Source organism: Lissotriton vulgaris, chromosome 5, assembly GCF_964263255.1.
Source record: "Lissotriton vulgaris chromosome 5, aLisVul1.2, whole genome shotgun sequence".
Taxonomy (NCBI): domain Eukaryota; kingdom Metazoa; phylum Chordata; class Amphibia; order Caudata; family Salamandridae; genus Lissotriton; species Lissotriton vulgaris.
Window position 1 is genome coordinate 1,803,011,945 of NC_141693.1, and position 20,702 is coordinate 1,803,032,646.

Below are 20,702 nucleotides of genomic sequence, written 5' to 3' on the forward strand. Positions count from 1 at the left end.
AGGTATCAGCAAGATGGCGGAAAAAATAGCCAATCAGTAGCTTTCATTTTTCTTAGAAAGTAATAAGCTGCTTCGCAACTCCCAGACAGGTTTCCGCCCAGGGCAGGGAACAGAGTCTGCCCTATTAGCAGTCGTGGAGGAGGCAAGGTGCATCTTGGATCTAAGCGCAGCCTTCGACACGGTGGACAATAAGATCTTAATCTATGGTCTGAGTAACTTGGGAGGGATAGGTACAGCGCGGTGATGGCTCACATCTTTTTTGGAGAATCGGACCTTCCAGGTTTGGGAAGGCGCAGCACGCTCCAAATTAACCCCCCTCGAGTGTGGGGTCCCACAGGGCTCATCACTGAGCCCTACCTTATTCAATGCTTATATGGCCCCCCTGAAGGATGTGGGGAATCCATTTGGGATTAAAGTAGTCACCTACATCGACGACACCCAACTGGTCGTCTTGCTCTCCCAAGAAAAACACTGCGTGGAAAATCTTCACTCTTGTCTCTCAGAAATCCACTCCTGGATGAATGGCTCATGTCTTAAATTGAATGGAGCTAAAACAGAGCTTATGCTGCTAGGCCACTATATAACATCCTTACCTAATTCCATCTGGCCTGCTTGTCTGGGACCTGCACCCACCCCAAAGAATGAATTAAAAAGTCTGGGGGTATGGCTGGAGCAGGATCTTACATTTAAGACCCAAGCAAAAAAGACAGCGGACATCTGTATAGGGCTGCTTTGTTCTGCTCGTAAGATTCTTCCCCTATTGCCAGAGCACTCGAGGAGACTACTTATTCAGGGACTGATTCTATCAAGACTGGATTACAGTAATGCCCTTTTCTTGGCGCCCCCCGAATCTACAATCAATATTCTCCAACGAGTCCAGAACTCAGCAGTGAGATTGCTTACTGGCACTTCCCGCAGATCATCAGCCAAACCTGCACTCAAAGCCCTCCACTGGTTACCAATTCGTGAAAGGGTCAAATTTAAGTCCTTATGTATTGTGCACAAGTCCCTGCAGGGGAACGGACCTCACATTTTAGGGCATCTTGTCCGCCCATACAAGGCCACTAGATCGCTTCGTTCCGATCATAGCAATTTGGCCATCGTTCAGAGAGTAAGGCGGACTCGAACTGGTGGTCGCCGCTTTTCAGTGAACTCAGCGACCCTGTGGAATGCTCTTCCACCCAGGATTCGGATGGAGCCAAGCTATCCGAAGTTTCGAAAGCTCCTCAAAACCTCTCTGTTCTCCCAGAACCCCTAGACGCTGGCACTGTCCCTGGCATTCCTTGTTCTATAGCGCTGGGACGCTCTCGGGCAGCCATGCGCTCTACAAATCCATTTTCATTTAATTTCATTCATTTCATTTCAATACAAGGAGCACGTGTGGTTTGGGTTCCCTGTGGTGCAAGGGATCCCCCAGTTTGGTGCAGCCTGGCGGGGCTGGCACGTCAAGGCCAGTGGGTGAGGCTGGCAGACAGGTGGGGGTCCGTACAGGAGTGGTTGTAATGCAGTCTATTTGATCTGAGTTTGAATCAAATACTATTCAACACCGTTGTAAGTAACAATTGAAATCTTTAAAAACTAACTTTGTGTGCACTCTGTAGACCGAGCTCCACCCAAGCGCTATGCAAATTAAGGGGCAGATTTATGTTAACTGGCGCATCCCCAGGGATGCGCCAGTAAACGTGCGCCACAGTGCGCCACTGCTCCGCCACCCATGGTGCGCCGCATTTAAGATGCGGCGCACCATGGTGCAAGGCAGTGAAGATGCGTGACGCATCTCTCGGCGTATGGGCGGCGCATTGCAGGAGTCATGTCGCAAGTGCGACATGACTCCTGCAATGCACAGGAGCCACCTCTACAATGCATGGTGCGTCACCCTTACGCCTGCTTCAAGTAGGCGTAAGGAATTGACGTAGAAAGTGACTGAGGGAACTCTCATAGATTTCACTCAGCCACTTTTAGGAGGCGTTCCTGCGCAGGAACGCCTCCTTATGGCGCAGGGCTTTCCAACGTGACGCATCTCCTAGATGCGTCACGTTGTAAATAGGGCGCATTGCTTGCGCCGCCGTTGCGTCACATTAAGTGACGCAATTGCGGCGCAAGGAGGCGCAAGGGCATCATAAATCTGCCCCTAGGTGTACATGGCCCAAGGGCTCCATAGTAAATCAGTGAATCTGAAATTTCATAGCAGTCCACGGGCAATAATTCAACTTGAAACTCAAAGATTCATTCTATTAATTAATCCAGTTGACTGTGGATATAGATTTCTTTCCTTAAATGTTCACTTCACATTTGTGTTGCCGGACAGATAGTTACAGTTCACTTCTCAATTTCCATTCAAACAAATCCAAATTTCGGGTGTAATACCCTTCGTCAGGGGACACTACAATCGAAAAGTAACACAAATGTACTCATTGGAAGTATGACATTCAGCCAATTGTGCAAGTCTAAAAATATTTCTAACTGAGTGAAATGGTGATGAATTAAAATGTGAGACAGGGCCACTGCAGGAACCGAATCATACGATAACGAGTGCTATGTATATAATTATTAATCTGTGAGAGATCACTTACCTGCCGCCACCGCCGAGAGTCACATCCTGGGACCCGACTTCACTTACCTGACAGCCGCCACCGCCGAGAGTCATTCCAGGCTCATTCAACGCGCCAGAGCAGACGCCGAGAGTCACATCTGGGCATTGGAAACCGCGCCGCCGCTCCGGGGGGACTTCAACTCCCGGCAGGCCTCGCGGCGGCGCGCGGAAGTGACGCCAGACGCCCAAGCAGGGCGCTGAGAGGCGAATAAAGGGGGAAAGAGACCCGCGTCGCGGGACGCGAGCGGGACGCCCGGGGCGAAGCCCGGGCAAAGGGCGGGCCGTCTGAGGCCATCCGAGGTCGGCCAAGGTTGGGTTGGGCCAGGGACTCTGCCCAATCCTCTACAGGCCTGCAGACGATCGCAGTTCTTCCGATCCATCGAACTCCAGGTAAAACATTCACCCCTTATTTAGTTTCTGAGTCTTGTTTGTGCCAAAGCCATCTGCATACATGCCTGATAGAAAGTTAACACCAGCCACTAACACTATGGAGAACTACCTAGTCCAGGTAGTGGCGAAAATAAATAGTGATAGAAGGTCTTCTTTGGGCTTGGATTCATCTACGCAATCGCCATTAGTAGACAAAGAGACAGCGGATCCCTTTGATCTGTCAAATAGTAGCCTCTCTGGAGTGGCACATGCTTCCGCTCAGGACACTATTATCATCCAGCCCAGTGGCATAGTAGCCAGTACTGAAGATAACAGTGATAACGAAGTTTTGACTGTGAGCCCTACGACCTGTGAGCCCATCATCCCTTCTACTGTCCCTATCCCGGCACCGAGGGTTACAGGGGCCAAAAGAAAAGCTATACAAAAACGGGTGGGATTAAGGTCAGCTAAAAATAAAATTGCAACACCACCAAGGAAAATTTCTGACGAGGAGGAGGATGATCCGACTGGGGAAACCTATGTGACCTTCTCTAATGTTCAATTCCAGAAATTTTGCACTTTGATAGACACAAAAATCAAAGGGATAGTTAAACCTTTGATAAGCAAAATTGATAAACTAGCCGCTGAGGTAACTAAACTGGAAGGTCTTCTTGGAAAAACTCTGGGTGAAGTGGGGAAGCTCCGAGAAGTCATTACGTCCAGTATTCAACCTTTGGTTAATGACATTCAATCGATTAAATCCAACGGACTGATTCCTACTGTTGCCCCAACCCCCCAGTGGCTTCACTGATAAACCCACCTGATAATACTTTTGGTGCTGTACCCTCTGCCCATCCTATTGGTGAACCTAATACCTCGAAAGGGTCATTTGAGCTGGTGGTGGAAGCTTCGCCACTAGTTCTTGTACTAGCAAATGTGCCCCCTCTGGCTCCTGGTGAAGTTGAAACGACATCATCACTTCTAAATAAATCTTTATCTTGGCTAACTAATAACATGGCCATATCTCCGTGGGGCAAACAGCAATTAGCTGAAGAACTGGTAAACGCAAGAAGAGTGGAGTGGATTGGGAACAGGGAAAAAAAGTTCAAGGGTGATTGCGTTGTGCTCAATCTCTCTGACCCTGAGGTTCTACCAAACATCTTGCCTAACATTTTTCCACCACAGAGACAATCTACTTCTATTGTTCCATTGACTCTAGACTTCTTTTACCCCCGGAAAGGCAGAGGCCCCAATCCAAGTACCTTAAGAACAAAATGGAACGTCGTAACCAAAAGGGGCAGTAAGAATTTTGGTTCCGTAGAGTGGGGTCTAGGACTAGAAAATAGATTCTCTGCTCTTTCCAATCTAGATGCTTGTGATTAACAAATAACTAATTGCATGCCTCTGCTACAAAACTCTTCAGCCGCTTGCACAATAGGGGGGCATAGTCGAGCTATAGGTACACCAAATGAGTCATGTTATCCTGATGCTTCAGTAGGACTAACTTATCCAATTGTAAATGATAATGTTAATGTTGATGCAAATTTGAATGTGTTTGATCACAGTTCTGAAACAAGTGCGGAGTATGCCTCTGGGAACTTACTCTCTTGGAATGTGGCGGGGCTCAGTTCCAAAATGGACTGTGGAGAATGGTTTGCATTTGTTAGCAAGTATGATGTTTGCATTTTTCAAGAAACATGGGCCTGTGATCCTGTTTTTGCCTTGGGGTATTTGAATTATTATGTACCGGCCATTAAAGGTCCCAAAGGGAGACCGATGGGAGGACTCACTATATGGGTCCGCCAGTCCCTGAAGATCTTAGTAAAAAATCTGGAGCTTAATCATAAAGATATTCAGCTCATTAGACTTACGAGGGACTCATCCACCTCTATTGATATTTATAATTTATATTCTAGAGGAGGAAGTGCTGGTAAATCAGTGGTCCTATCGTCTCTGTATAATTACCTAGATATCCACTCTTCTGGGAACAACATTATATTGGCAGGAGACCTAAACCGTACTTTTGAACCCCTTGATACTGGTGAGGCTTTTTTAGGTGCGGAGGAAGATAAGATCTGGGAAATCCCTGCACTTGACCTAACCCCAATAACTCGCTGGACCGAGGATATCTTAGGTTTGAATGCTATGTGCCTTGAACATGGGTTAAGGGCTTTGAATGGTCGTACTAAGTCAGACAGAGTATCAGCCATGACTTTTAATAATGGAAGATCTAGGAGCCGTATTGACTATGTTATATGCAGTATGTCCCTATGGTCATCTATTATTGATATGGAGGTTAAGGAAAGGCTCGAGAGTGACCACAATCCTCTTTGTGTTCTCCATAATTGGTGGCTGTCTGATGTTACTACTCCTAGTGCTTCTGTTGATCCCTTACCCCCGCTGACTGTGCCTACAAATGACTTACGCAGGCTGAGGTGGACTAGTGTTAAAACAGATCAGCTGGTTCTGGAAAAAATAAGTATGGCAACTGACAAGGCTATCATGGCCCTTGAGGGTGAAGCTGGGCTCTCACCTAGCAAAAATACTGTCACCAAGGTCCATAAAGTTCTTTTTAATGAAATTAAAGGCCATTTTTTGAAACCGGTAAATAAAAAAAAGATCTGTGCCTATAGACCTGCACGATGGTACAATCATGAATGTAGGCAGGCAAGAACCTCTTTGGGTGATGCTATCAAAAACGAAAATCTAGAGGCTATTAGATCTGCCAGGAAGCAATATAAACAGTGCATAGCAAAAGCAAAAAAAGATTGGGATGAGGCACACTGGAATAACTTAAAAAATGCAAGCGATCGAAAGGACTCCAGGCTATTTTGGCATATAGTCAAATGGGGACATGATAGGTTAGAGGAGGCTAGCACTAATAATGTCCCTCAGGACGCATGGGTTAAGTTTTTTAGCGAACAGTATGCCTCTAGAGATCAGGCAGTGGATAGAAGATGTCTGCATTTTTTACCATCTGAGGACGACATCTTTACTAAGAACGAAATAGTTACTGCCCTTAATACTGTTCGAAGTGGACGGGCCCCTGGTATTGACGGGGTTCCGGCAGACGTTTTTTTGAATGACACTGATAGATGGTGTAAATATATTCATTTGTTGATAAATTTGATCACCAGAGGGGCAGATATCCCAGCAACCTGGCGGGGTGCTGTAATCATCCCTATATATAAGAAAGGAGATCGAGCACTGCCCGGTAATTATCGCCCCATTAGTTTAATAGATACCATTCAGAAAATAGTGGGGCGAGTAATTGTTAATAGGTTGCTCGATTGGGCTGATGAATGCAACATTTTATCCCCCTTCCAGGCCGGATTTCGCAGGGCAACCAGTACTGTGGATCAAGTCTTCCGTTTCCAACTGATACAGTGGAAGACCGTGGTGCTAGGCGGAGGTAGCCTGTATGCAGCATTTGTTGATTTGCGGGCTGCCTTCGACCTGGTACCTAGGGCAAAACTGTGGGAAGTGCTTGAGACACTAGGGGTCTCTGGGGATCTGTTGATTTTAACTATGCGACTGCATGAGGGCAACTATGCCAAAATACGATGGGGAGGATATGGGAATGACACTGCCGAATTTCCTGTTGAGCGCGGGGTTCGGCAGGGATGTTCAATGGCCCCTACTTTGTTTACCCTTTTTATTAATGGTATTGTTTCCCGCATGCAATCTCGGGTTGTGAATGCCCCTTCTCTTGCTGGTGAGAAAGTCCCTATTTTAATGTTCGCCGATGACACTTTAATTTTATCAAAAACCCCTAGTGGTTTACAAAAAGCATTGGCAATATTTGACGAGTTCTGTGCTGACCACGGACTTGAGGTGAATGCGTCCAAGACAAAACTCATGGCTTTTAACCCACATAGAAATTTTAAATCAAAAATTACCATGAGTGGTCGCATCTTGGAAGTTGTAAAATCCTTCACTTATTTGGGGATTTTGATCTCCAATGACAATAAGTGGCAGCAACATCTCAATATTGCTACATTAAGGCATAAGCAGCAAGCCGGCACTATAATCAAGGAGCATAGGAAGTCACTGACAAAACCCATCAAACCACCCTTGATAATATATGAGGCAAAAGCAATTGGGTCTGCTTTGTATGGTGCGGAGTTATGGGGGTACGAAAATCTCCATGAACTCCAACTATCTGAAAACAAGTTTTTGAGGTCACTGACAGGTACCCCACAGAGCAGTCCGCTATTGCCCCTACGTTACGAGTTAGGCAGAAGAGAAATTACGGAAAAGGCTAAACTTCGTCCGATACTATTCTGGCGTAGACTTTGGACTACGCCAGAGCTCTCCCACTACGCGGAAGGGTTCATAGATGTTATTAAAGCTGACCATTATAATAAAATCAGATGGTTTAAAATACTAAAGACTGCACTGTTCAATCTAGGACTGCATGCTTTATGGACCGATCCTGCTGGGGCTTCATTTCCCTCTAAGTCTGTCTTAAAAGACATTTTTTGGGAATATGTTGCCAATAGGAGTATGCTTAATACTAATAGTGGGACCATGGCCACTAGTTACCTAGAAGTTAAAATGTACCCCATTTATGAAAAGTATTGGGATTACATAACGAACCCCTTGGACAGGAAATTGCTATTCCAATTGAGGGTAGGCTCGCTCCCCCTTCGTAATTTAACAACTAAATGGAAATCTGGGGGGGTAGCATTTTGTCCAGCCTGTGGGGTAGGAAAAGAAACTCTAGGTCACTTTTTTTTTTGTTGCCCAGTATATTTTGCCCCAAGGCGAGCCTGGTTGGCTCCTATGTGTAGGAATTTAGGTACAAAAAGTAGCATGGTGGCACTGCGTATTGTAAAATCCACTACCGAAGAATGGATCAATATTGCAATAGCAAAGTACTTGGGGTGGGCGTGGGTTTTAAGGCAGAGACTGCTGGTAAGTTAATTACTCGCCATCAAGTTGATCAGAGACTGCTAGACAGTTGTCTATTCTCTGTAACTGCTTAGTAATAGCAGAGACTGCTAAACTAATGTTTATTCTCTGTAAATCTTTTAGCTGACCAGAGACTGCTAGACTTTTGTCTATTCTCTGTTTATGCTTACTTAATGTGTCATCGGCTTGAACTTCGAACTTTCAATGGAGTGAATTCTTGAGTATTTTTACATTGCTATTATGAATATCATCCCTCTGGTATTTTTTAACAGTAATGATTTTTGCACCTGTATATATGATGTGTCATTTTTTTTAACTGTCTAAATTGTGTAATAGTTTTTAATTGCTTAAATTGTGTAATGTGCTTTGTCTGATTGACTATGTAAATTTAATTGTTTTTTATTATATGTTTGTATGTCTTGCTTTTATGAGTAATACTCGAATAAAGCACTTTTTGAATTTGAATTTGAAATATAATTATTAATCTGTGAAAGAACAGAATCAGAAGCTCAAAGAAGGTGACTGTCATGCTGTGGTGCCCTCTGATAAGAAAGCTAATACGTGGTAAGGTGATGTTAATTGACTTCCAGTCCCAGCATGCAACATTTGGGAGGGAAGAGGTGTGCTGCAGCGGCCAGGGCGACTGATACTGGAATCTGGGCTCACGGTTCGATCACCAGCGGCAGGGCAGCCCAGCACCATGTGACTCTGGGCAATAGCTGCCCTAAACTTCCCAACGGCCCCCAGCGCCAGGATGCCTTCGGGTGATTGTTTGCGCTTTAAAAAGACGGGATTTACTGGATTTACATTTGCCTATAGTAAAAAAATATTCCTTGAAAAAGTGGTGTCAGTCAGGAAAGGTTAAGAAAAGTTGTCATTGTTCAGTGCGTCAAATGTGATGCCCCTATGTAAAAAATCTAGGGGCATATTACCAACAACTAGCGATAATTTTTGTCTCTAACTTGTTTAGAGACAAAAATTATCGCCGCACATCGGCGATTTTTATCGCAGGTAAACCTTGCTATTAGCAAGGTTTATCGCAAATGCGATAAAAAACGGCCGCAATGCATGAATATCGCTGAAAAGTCAGCGATATTCATGCATTATCGAGCAAATGCTCTTAGCCATGTTATCCACCTCCCATTGGATAACATGGCTAAGAACTTCTCAGGGCAGGTGTTAACTTTTGGAGATATTCGCGCTTAGCGCGAATATCTCCAAAAGTTGGTAATAGGAAATAGCGATGTTAGGGACTGTTTCCAGTCGCTAACATCTTGGCACGCCCACTTTGCATGTCATTAGTGATAAATATCACTGACATGCAAAGCGGGGCCCAAGATGGTCGCTATCTCCTATTAGCTGTCACTAACTGGTGTTAGCGACAGCTTGGTAATAGGGAGATAATTTTATCTCTGCTTTCTTGGCTTTTAAAGCCAAAAAAGCGGAGATAAAGCCCCTTGATAATATGCCCCCTAACCTCTGAACGGTCTGCTGGGTCCCGAGAATCTACCGGAAAGCCAAAACCGACGTCGTTGGCTCAGAGGCATGTGCTAGGTTTCCCTGTTGAGTCTTGCAATAGCATGAACTGTATCGAAAACAAACCAGTTGAACAGGAGAAATAAAAATGACCAAGAGACGATCATGGGAGTGTTTGAAAATCATCCCGCTTGCACCGGTTCTATTACTCACCGGTTAGTGTGTACTCGATAATGCAATGGTGGGGATGCAATCAGGATGAATGATGGACCCTGGATGTTTAACCAAAGAGATGAGGGGGTCTGCGGCTGTCCCCCATGATGCGGGCCCAAGCTCCCAAACCTCGACCAGAGCGGCCGTCTGTGCCCAGAGGTGATGTACTTTCGAGGAAGAGTGGTGGAGCGGTATGCAGGAGTGTGTGTGATAACAGTGCTAATGATGATGAGCTGATTGTGGATTATGATGATGGCAGAGATGAGTGGGAAAAAGGTCAGCTGCGTGATGACGAGGATGTGGGGATGCCAGAGGCGAGGTTTGAAAAGGAGAGAACAGGCAATGGGAAGCACATTTAGCATTTTTCAGAAGTTACGTGCGGAGGGAGGGAACACCATAGACAAAGAGACCCGGAGGGGCGGCGGCAGTGGCAGAGAGAAGAGGGGCATTGACGACCTGCAAGCAGGTAAAGGAGATTGCTGCTTGGTGTGGGACACAAAACACATGGGTCGGGAGTAAGAATAGTAAGTCGGTGGGTGTGGGAGGACGTGCCATTGAGAATAAGGGGGTGCAGGCTAAGGGAGCCTCAAAGGTGACAGTGACACAGCTGTTGACTGGAAAGGGATCCAGATGGATTACATAGGTGGGCAGGAGGCAGCCATGGGGAGGTCTCTACTGAGGAAGATAAACACAAGAAGAGGTTGCCGTACATGGGTTTATCGATACACTTGGGGTCCCACTTTTCTGATAAGGCAAAGAGTATGATCTGAAGTCATGAATATGTTGATGTTTTCAAACTCTTAGATAGAGATATTCAAGCGAAGGAGGGGTTAAGGAGGAAGAGTGGGAGTTGACGAGGAGGCCCAGGGTCCTGATTAACATGGAAAATTGGACAGTGGTATTTCTGATTTATGCCAGTATTTATTGTGAGAGGCTATAGAAAGGGCGATTGCTTTGTTCAAATATATGGACAACATTAGGAAGGTTTTTTTTTCATAAACAATAGGATACACCCATGAAGGATTATGCAAGAGGATTACTTAAAATCCAGGGTCATGTGCATGGGTGTCCGCAGGGGGAGGGAAGGGGGGGAGCTTGCCCCCCCCCCTAGATGTCCGGTCCATCACTATTGACAGCCCCCACAGTGGTGTTTGTCTGCAGGGCGTCAATATTAAGAGCGTGAGAAAGCACTTGCTATGACAGCCCTGCTTGATGAGCGGGAAAACTGCTGCTGATCAGCATGAGAGAAGGTCCGGGCCTGGCTGCTCCCACAGCTTGAAGTAAGCATAACGTCTCCTGTTTTCTGTCTAGGTCTTCACTTGCTGAAAACCGTGACTCCAAGGATTCCCTCTCTTTCCTCTGCTTCATTCATTCTTTTGAACTGGATCTAAAAAGGAAGTAATACTTTTGCTTGAAACAGTCCCGGCTTTAGGGCGGTGCGTGCAGCACTGGGCGCCAGAATTGGATGGGTGGGGGAACACCATTTGCAGGTGTGCACGAAAGCACTCACCATTGTGAATCCGAATGGAATGTGCTTTCAAATTGCATACACAAAATCCCCTGTGTCCGGTGGGGGGGCGCAGTGCTTAATTTGTGCCAACCACCAGCACGTATTTTTCAGCACCAGCATTCTGCTCCTGCTACGGGCCATATTACCAGTAGAAAAAAATATGTTCTATGTAGTTGCCCCAGCATTCACACCATTGGCTTTGGGGAATGGCTGGTGATTTTATAATCAACACAGCATTTCATCACACCTCAGCCTTTCCTACCTCCAATTTATTAACGGAAATTGGGGCGGGCGTGCTCTGTGGGAAGAGCTGCCTGCGGTGGCGTGTGTGCTATAAGAGTGATTTTAGAGCGCATGTGCGGTGGTTATGGTTCCTACAGTGTGTTTTGATCTGAGACGGCGCGTGCTCTGGCCCTATTTCTCAACCTTTACCGCCTGTCTGAAGTTCCTTCATTTTTAGGTCTCGGCGACAACGCGAGGAAGCGCGTCTCCGCCGGAGATCTTTTGTCAGCGACTATGCTTCCCAGGAGACAGTCCTGGCCACGCGCATCCTTCCAGGCGATTTGTAACTGGAACGCGCGCTGTGGCCAGGCGCTGTCTCCTGGGAAGCGCAAGCACCACACACGCATGCGCATACACACACACACAAGCGCCCACGCACATACATACAGAGTCACCCACCCCCCCTCCGCAGACATACACACACGCGCGCGCGCGAACACACACACACACACACACGAGTGCACCCCCTTCCCTCTCCCCCGCCGTCGCACACATGCATACACACACAACGAGGGAACCGAGCCCCCCCCAGCCCTTTGTAACTTACCAGATCAATTCTGAGGGACTCCGCTCTCCTTCTGGCGTCGCGACTCGCGAGACGCTTTCACTCCGCCTTCTCTTCCGGTTACGTACGCAGCCCCGCCCCCGTCACAGGCGACTTTGCCTGACTTCCCGTCCTACCTGCAACAACTAATTAATGCGGGTGTCTTCTCTGTGAAACACTCCTCATAATCAACTTGCTTTTCTCCTAAACCTCTTCTAAGCTTTGCATCTTACTTCTCTGCCAAACTGTGTAACATTTAAAAAGTTTGCAAATCTTGCGATCAATCCCTGAATTCCTAATTAATGCCTTTTTGTGACTTTCACTGCCTATATTTCCTTTCTGTTCTGTATACCAGAAGTAAAAATTGTCAGAGTGCACTAGACTGTTATGGTGCTTTTGGAGTTGGACCAGGGTGCATGGCAGACTCTTTTGAGTTTGTGCTGCTTGTTTGTCAATAAATTCTGCTAGACTCTGGAATTGGACCTCTTATTTTTCTGCCGGACACTGCAACATTTATAGACTGGATGTGCTCCTTCGCAGGGGGCTGGTTCATCCTGACGCCAACCCCTGTTATGTTGTGTCCAGTCCAGTGTGAGCAGCCTAAATGAGAGCAAGTGGGAACATTGAGTTTTGAATCTCACCGGATGTTCAACTTGTGTGGTTGTGCGCTACGCCCACTGACAGTGAAGATGAACCCGGGCCATCTCCACTGTCAGGGAAGACGGTCCCAGAGTGAAGTGCATTACCTTATTGCATGAAATTACATTGGGTCAAATGAGCGGCCATTTGGGGGGAATCTTTGTCAATGATTGCAGTACCGAATTCACATTGCACGGTCTTACGTAGGGTCAAGATGATGTTGTTGTCAGTGAAGACTAGTTAAAGGACACATGCCTGCACTGTGGTGTCGGGACGCATTTAGCAACGACCTGTGTGAGGCCTACACCCCACAATGTAGGCAGAGCAGAGCATGATTTTTGGGGAGCCACCACTGTAGGTCAGGAGTATTTCAATCAGAAAAGTGATGGCCCTTGTACGCTACAACCCCGGTTATGCTTCTGTATGTCCATATTGTTTATTTTCAAAATTCGATTACAGCATTGAATCTCTCAAATAATCACTCACTTCTAGTCCTCCATTATTCATTTTAGTTTATTTTCCAGCTAGTTATGTTAGTTTAATGTGTTATTTTCAATTCACTCATGACCCCTTCAGGTATGTCTCAATATTCTCAATTCCCGTTGTAAGCTCGTGAGCCCTTGTTTCCCTGGGCTAGTTGGAAAAAAATATTTGAATCCTATCATGTGGCAATTGGTGGTGAAAACTTTTCAGCAATCGTGAAGTAAGGTGTTTTACTGAACAACCTCAACCATAAAAACCAGGAATATTTAAGGACGTTTAGAAGAAATCAAAGTTGAAAATGATGACGGAGAGCCCAGAAAAAGCTACAAAATGTTAGTGTCAATGCTATAACAAAATTTCAGTACTCAAATCAACGTGGTTTTTTGTCTTTCAAGAAGGCAACCGTAGACGGTCAGTAACTATGTTGCCATCATAAGACGTGTGTCAAAAACTGCGAGTTTGGTGAATTTACAGGTTCCCTAATTGGAAACTAGTTTGTATGGTGTAAAATACTTCCATTGTGCAGGTAGCATTACTGACAAATGGCTGAACTCAAGGAAGCTTTAGTTATCATTGAAGTGATGATATGCCACCCCCTTAGCCCCCACAAAAGCTTTCCTTCCAATGACAAATCAACTTTCTCCCCCCCCCCCTTTTTAGGTCTCGGCGTCAACGCGCGGAAGCGCGTCTCCACCGGAGATCTTTTGTCAGCGACTATGCTTCCCAGGAGACAGTCCTGGCCACGCGCATCCTTCCAGGCGATTTGTAACTGGAACGCGCGCTGTGGCCAGGCGCTGTCCCCTGGGAAGCGCAAGCACCACACACGCATGCGCATACACACACACACAAGCGCCCACGCACATACATACAGAGACACCCACCCCCCCTCCGCAGACATACACACACGCGCGCGCGCGCACACACACACACACACACACGAGTGCACCCCCTTCCCTCTCCCCCGCCGTCGCACACATGCATACACACACAACGAGGGAACCGAGCCCCCCCCAGCCCTTTGTAACTTACCAGATCAATTCTGAGGGACTCCGCTCTCCTTCTGGCGTCGCGACTCGCGAGACGCTTTCACTCCGCCTTCTCTTCCGGTTACGTACGCAGCCCCGCCCCCGTCACAGGCGACTTTGCCTGACTTCCCGTCCTACCTGCGCTCACTGAGTTCGGGTATGACATGCATGCATAATAGGGAAATATTGCCGCAGCTGCGCCCCAGCCATACGCAGAACTGGAACACCAACAGGGCATGTGTGTAACAGGCACCACTCCTCAGCCCCCTAGCGACGGATTTGACCCCCTATGATTAATATGTGTGCACCCGAATCCCCCGAGAGGCCCACACTTGCTAGCTTTCCCCAATCAAACAATAACTCAGAATAATGTGACAACCTAAATGAAGGGTTTCTATAAAAGTGACGTTGTCAGGCAAAGGCAAACATCTCTCAAAGATGTGGAACAATGACAGGCGAGTTTCTCCTTTGTGGGCCCCTTCTGTAGCTATCCTGCTCCAGTCTAAACAACAATAAAGCTTGAACGTCGGCTAATGATTATAAATATTTAGCGCGCAAAAGAAAGTTTTCTTTCAATACATTGCAGCGTTTATGACCCCATTCCTTAATCGCAGTATCCGCGAGATTGTTCACAGTTCATCTGAAATGTAAAGTGTATTGATGGAGCTACTTTGTAATCTATTCCAGTGGACGTGCACAATTAAGCAGATACAAATCTCTCATAAACGCATTAAGTGGTAACCTACCTCTGTGGCGTTTAATTGCATTACGGGTTTTCGACATTCAATTAGAAGACCTTTCTGACAGGTTTCAGTCCCTGAGAGGAGCAAAGAAAGAGATTACCTCATACTCGTGCACCTGTGAGAGTTCTCAGGATTTTCTCAGTGCTTCTAGTATTGCAAACTTTGCACACTTAAACTGAGTGGTTAGGGTTGCGTGCGGTCACCACAAATGTGAAAAAAGACCACTGCTTGAGTTGGTAGACAGTCAAAATATCGAGTTGTTAATGTCGATGTACCATAATATCGAGTCCAAAATATCGATGGTAAGAAATTTCGAAAACAATAATATCGTCGTTGAAAATATCGATTTATGTGTGTGTCAAAAATATCGAAGACATGAATTTCGAAATCAGTAATATCGATGCTGAAAATATCGATTGTCAAAAATATCGATATGTAAAAGTGATGTTTTAAAGTATGTTAAGTAATAATTTATTTAAATGTTGTTTATATATAAGATAATTTTTATATTAAAATTTATTATTTTTAGTTAGAAGTCTAGGAGCGGGATGTAGAGTTTATAGGGGATAAGGGTGGGTAGTGTATTAAAAAAGTATAGTGTAAATATGGAATAATAAATTTCGCATTTGAAGTAAATTTATAAATTTGCGAAATTTTAATCAAAATATTTATAAATGCGAAATTTTATATAAAATTATTGATTATTGTTAAATGATTAGTTCTTTGATTTTGGAGAATTATTATTAAATTGTGTGAATATATCAAAATATTAATTTTTTAAATAAATTATTGTATATTAATGTTAGGAGCGGGATGTAGAGTTTATAGGGGATAAGGGTGGGTAGTGTTTTAAAAAAGTATATTGAAATTCTAAAATTTAAAATTTCGCATTTCCTTCAGATTTCACAATTTCGAAATGTAAAAATTTTTTGGGGAGTAGTCGACATTAGATTGAAATTTAGGGAGTACATTAAACATTAAGAATAAATGTTTTGTATGTACAAAAAACAATTATAAATATTAAAATATTAAATTACTTTTTTATAATATTTGTACTATAAATGTAGGAGCGGGATGTAGAGTTTATAGGGGGTAAGGGTGGGTAGTGTTTCAAAATTATGTAGGGTAATTATAAAAATTAAATTTTCGCAATTTCATATAAATTTGCGAAATGTATAAAATTAATATAAATTTTTCGATTTTAGCGAAATGATATCGATTTATTCGAATATAGTACTTATTTTTTAAGTTTGCTGTTGTTAATGTACTAAAATATATTTGTAATTATACTATTTTCATATAATTTCTAAACATATTTGACTATTTATGATATGAGTGGGATGTATATTTTCAAGGGGATAAGGGTGGGTAGTGTATAAACAAAGTATACTCTAATCATACAAGTACAAATTTCGCCTTGTATTTCATTTTATTTTTGATTCGAAATTTTAGATAAATATTATTTAAATACGAAATTATGAACAATATTAGGTTGTTGTTATACATTGAGGTATTTTGTGTATGTAGTAAAATGATTCACAAATATATAATGTAGTAGATATTAAATAAAATAATGTATCATATTTTTAGGAGTGGGATGTAGAGTTTATAGTAGATCAGGGTGGGTAGTTTTATCAAAGGTACATTTTGTGCGTTCAGGGTCAGTTTTTCGTTTGTGGGTAAAGGTGTTTTGTGAGGTTTCAGAGTCAGTTTTCAGTTTGTGGGTAAAGGGGTATTTGTAGGTTTCTGGGTCAGTTTTTAGTTTGTGGGTAAAGGAGTTTTGTGAGGTTTCAGAGTTAGTTTTCAGTTTGTGAGTAAAGGGGTATTTTTAGGTTTCTGGGTCAGTTTTTAGTTTGTTGGTGAAGGGGTTTTGTCAGGTTTTAGGGTCAGTTTTTAGTTTGTGGGTAAAGGGGTATTTTTAGGTTTCAGGGTCAGTTTTTAGTTTGTGGGTAAAGGTGTTTTGTTAGGTTTCAGGGTCAGTTTTTAGTTTGTGGGTAAAGGGGTATTTTTAGGTTTCAGGGTCAGTTTTTGAGTTTGTGGGTAAAGGTGTTTTGTAAGGTTTCAGGGTCAGTTTTTAGTTTGTGGGTAAAGGTGTTTTGTGAGGTTTCAGAGTCAGCTTTCAGTTTGTGGGTTAAGGGTTATTTTTAGGTTTCTGGGTCAGTTTTTAGTTTGTGGGTAAAGGAGTTTTGTGAGGTTTCAGAGTCAGTTTTCAGTTTGTGGTTAAAGGGGTATTTTTTAGTTTCTGGGTCAGTTTTTAGTTTGTTGGTGAAGGGGTTTTGTCAGGTTTCAGGGTCAGTTTTTAGTTTGTGGGTAAAGGGGTATTTTTAGGTTTCAGGGTCAGTTTTTAGTTTGTTGGTGAAGGGGTTTTGTCAGGTTTCAGGGTCAGTTTTTAGTTTGTCGGTAAAGGGGTATTTTTAGGTTTCAGGGTCAGTTTTTAGTTTGTCGGTAAAGGGGTATTTTTAGGTTTCAGGGTCAGTTTTTAGTTTGTGGGTAAAGGTGTTTTGTAAGGTTTCAGGGTCAGTTTTTAGTTTGTGGGTAAAGGGGTATTTTTAGGTTTCTGGGTCAGTTTTTAGTTTGTTGGTGAAGGGGTTTTGTCAGGTTTCAGGGTCAGTTTTTAGTTTGTGGGTAAAGGAGTTTTGTGAGGTTTCAGAGTCAGTTTTCAGTTTGTGGGTTAAGGGGTATTTTTAGGTTTCAGGGTTAGTTTTTTATTATAGGGGTACAGGGTAAACATAAATTAAGATTCTATTTACATTACAATTATTATAATAAATTAAATTTAATGATATTACATTATTCATTTTTTTACATTTGATTTTTTATACTAATTTATTATTATTTTATGTCCTGCAGTTATTTAAATTAATTGTTAATTGGAGTTGGAAGAGTACATTTAATATGTTCTGTGTCCTGCACTTACTCAAATTAAATGGTGATTGCATTTCGAATTGTAAATTAATCACGGTTTTTGAGAAGCAATTACCTAAAGTAAATGGTTATTGGAGTCGGAATATTTAAAAAATTCATTATGTGTCTTTCAAATATTGATATTATATGTATATGGGTGTATGAATAATAATTTTTATAACTTCAGTGTATAGTATGTTATTTATTTACATGTGGTATATAGAAATAGATAGAACATTACAGTTATAATACATTTGCAAAAATACATAAACATGATTTTGTTATAGGTAATACAAAATAATCACACCAGTTTTATTTCATGTTAATTTTTTTATTCAACACTTGAAATATACGAACAGATATACATTTTATTACGCTATCTTTGGTATACATATAAACAAAAATGGAGGATAATGTCCTTTTTATAATCACATTTTACAAGAAATTTCGTGACAAGTACTTTTAATTTGTAGAGAAAAAATGGTTAGTTCACATAATGCAATGTATGATATTATACATACATTATACTATTATTGTTTCTTAATAAAACATCAACATGTGTAATGAAAAACATAATTCACAAATTTTTAATACATATAGTGATATACTGATGATGATATTAACATATGAACACTTTTAAAATTATAATATAATATAAATATCCTAATTAGAACATGTACATCATCATCAATGATTCTTTTAACATTACAATATTGTTATGTATGATTATTATTATTAATAAATATGTTTTAATAATAACAATTTTCACATATTAGTCATATTGTAAACAATTAAATCTGATAAACAAATACAATATTACACATTTTGTTATATAATAATTTTAATAAATATTACATTAAATATTTTTATATTTTCATACTTAATGTAATAAATATTAAAAGTATGTAATATATAATTTATATACAGGCAAACACAATATCTATTCACAATATAATATACAATTTTTTTAACATTACACATAATTTCGAGCCATATATATAACAATAATCGACATTTATAGTAGTACTTTTCACAGTTACATATAATTTGGATCGTTAATTTTGTAACCACTCTTTGTCTTTTTGCGTTATTTTGGTAAAGGGAAAGTCGCGGTTGGAAGCAGATTCACTTTTGAGTAGGTACCAATCTACTTTTATATTGTTAAAGTATTGTAAATTATAATTAAAGGTTATATTTTGTTATTTTGGGGTTGGAAATTAAAGTATGACTATTTACATATAATGGAGTGGAATTAATACGTATTTTCGGTCACGAATTTTTGAGCCATTTAAAATCGTTGGAGTTAATGAGTATGTGGTATAATGTAATTAAATTATAAATAAATAGGAATGTTATGTTTATATATTCTGGAATACTCGTTAGTGTTATGCCGGTGGGATTGTTTAGCTGTTTTTTTTTCTCGTATTTTGAAACAGCTATTTCCGTTTCCGATATTTTTTTTTTAAGGGAAAGGAAGTGTGTTTCAGTTGTTAGAACGGAGATGATTTACATTCTTCCTTTATATTTTGAGTTCTGTGAAATATTTATCACACTTTAAGATAACAGTCGTTATTTTAAATGGCATTTAAATAGTCGTTTACTTTGGATGATGGATAGTGTTTGCAGAGTTAAAGAAAACATAATTAATGATTGGTTGGATTAAGTCTTTGATATTTACACATTGTATTGTCGGTAAAGGATTATCTTTATGATGTTCTATTTAAAGGTAAGTTACAAATTTATTTATTTTATTTGGATGGAAGCAGTTTTTAAAAACAAATATTGTGATATAATAATATATTTATTTAGTCTTTTTAGAATAGTGTTAAAAAATAAATTAGACTAAATAAATATTTTTTAATTATATTAAAATATGTGTTTTTTTACATTAAGGATATTGTTTGATCTCTATCAATTAATTTAGTTATAGCAATTAGTTCAATGTTTTGGCTATCATTTTTAAATATTCCAGTCCTCTTGTTGTAGGATATAGTTGGACTTGCTGTTGAAGGTATAAATACATTTGAGCAGTTTGTCTAGAGAGTTTTGGTTTCAGTTGTATGACTGATTGCTGCATACGTAGTTCCTGAAAGCTTTGCTCTTTTTGTATAGCTGAGACTAGCTTGTGTAATGTGGGTGTTGTACGTCCAGTAGAAGAGAGGAAGGCATTGTGCCAACCTTCAACAGCATTGTTCGTTTTTGCTTCTTGGTTGAGTGTTGGTAGATAGACATTCCACCAGGGAATTGCAAATTTTGGCTGGCGTCTGTGGCCTGACCTATGTAGTCTTCCTACCCAGTTGTCCTCAAAGTAATCTAAAAGTGGGGCGAGTCTTTGCTCATTTTGGGTGTAGAAAGGACTTTCAATTAACAAATTGTAATGTTCGGCCACATCAGTTACTGGTACATATGCCAGAGCAATGAGATGTTTAATTTGGTATGCAAAACTTATATTTGTTGCATACTCAACACTAAGGGCAGATTTTTGTAAATGTCTCCAGAGACATTGATTGAATGGAAAGGGGCGACCACTCGGTCCCCCCGAACGTATGGCAGAGTACCACGATCCCCCCGGGAAGCCATCTTGGGCGGGAGGCGAGTCTCGGCTGGTATGCCCGAAGCGGCGTAGCCGGGGCGCGCCTTTTCCCGCCCTAGAGTGGGTTGGCCTAGACACTGACGCGGCTGGCCACGCCCTATGGGCAGGCAGGGGCGGGTTTACGCCCGCCCTGAAGACGGATAAAAGGAGAAGCAAGATCCGAAGGCATCCTCTTGTTCCTGTGCTCTGAAGCTGCACCTCCTCGCTGCACGTGAGCTCGAGACGGAACGAAGAGCCAATTTTGAGCGTTGTAATCGTTCTTGTTTGTTTTGCAGATACTCTGTTGGAGAATGCCGAAGAAGGCGGGAAAGCGCATGACTACTGAACAGATGCTGCGCGTTCTCATGAAGGAGATGGCCGAACTAAAGAGGCGAGTGGATAAGAACGAGGAAGGGGGACCGAAACGTCCTTCGG